A 317-nucleotide genomic window follows, 5' to 3' on the forward strand; every position below is an offset into this window, starting at 1 on the left:
GCTCGGAGGGGTCATTTAGCGTGGGCCACTAATGTGCAGACCAGGGCCACACTGTTTGATGTAATGCTGGAGATTTTAGTCAAGATAAGATTGGAAAATAACATGTTGTATATGATGCAATTGTTTTTTGGAAAATGTCATATTCATAAGAAAAAAATGGTCAGGAACCAATCCTGCATTTTATTAATGAATTCAAACTATATAGCACAATCTTACATGTGCTGTGCTCTGTTTTATGTTTGACATATATACATATATACACACACACACATATATATACATACATATATATGTATATATATATGTATATATATATG

This window comes from Sebastes fasciatus, chromosome 9 (genome assembly GCF_043250625.1).
Source record: "Sebastes fasciatus isolate fSebFas1 chromosome 9, fSebFas1.pri, whole genome shotgun sequence".
NCBI classification, from domain to species: domain Eukaryota; kingdom Metazoa; phylum Chordata; class Actinopteri; order Perciformes; family Sebastidae; genus Sebastes; species Sebastes fasciatus.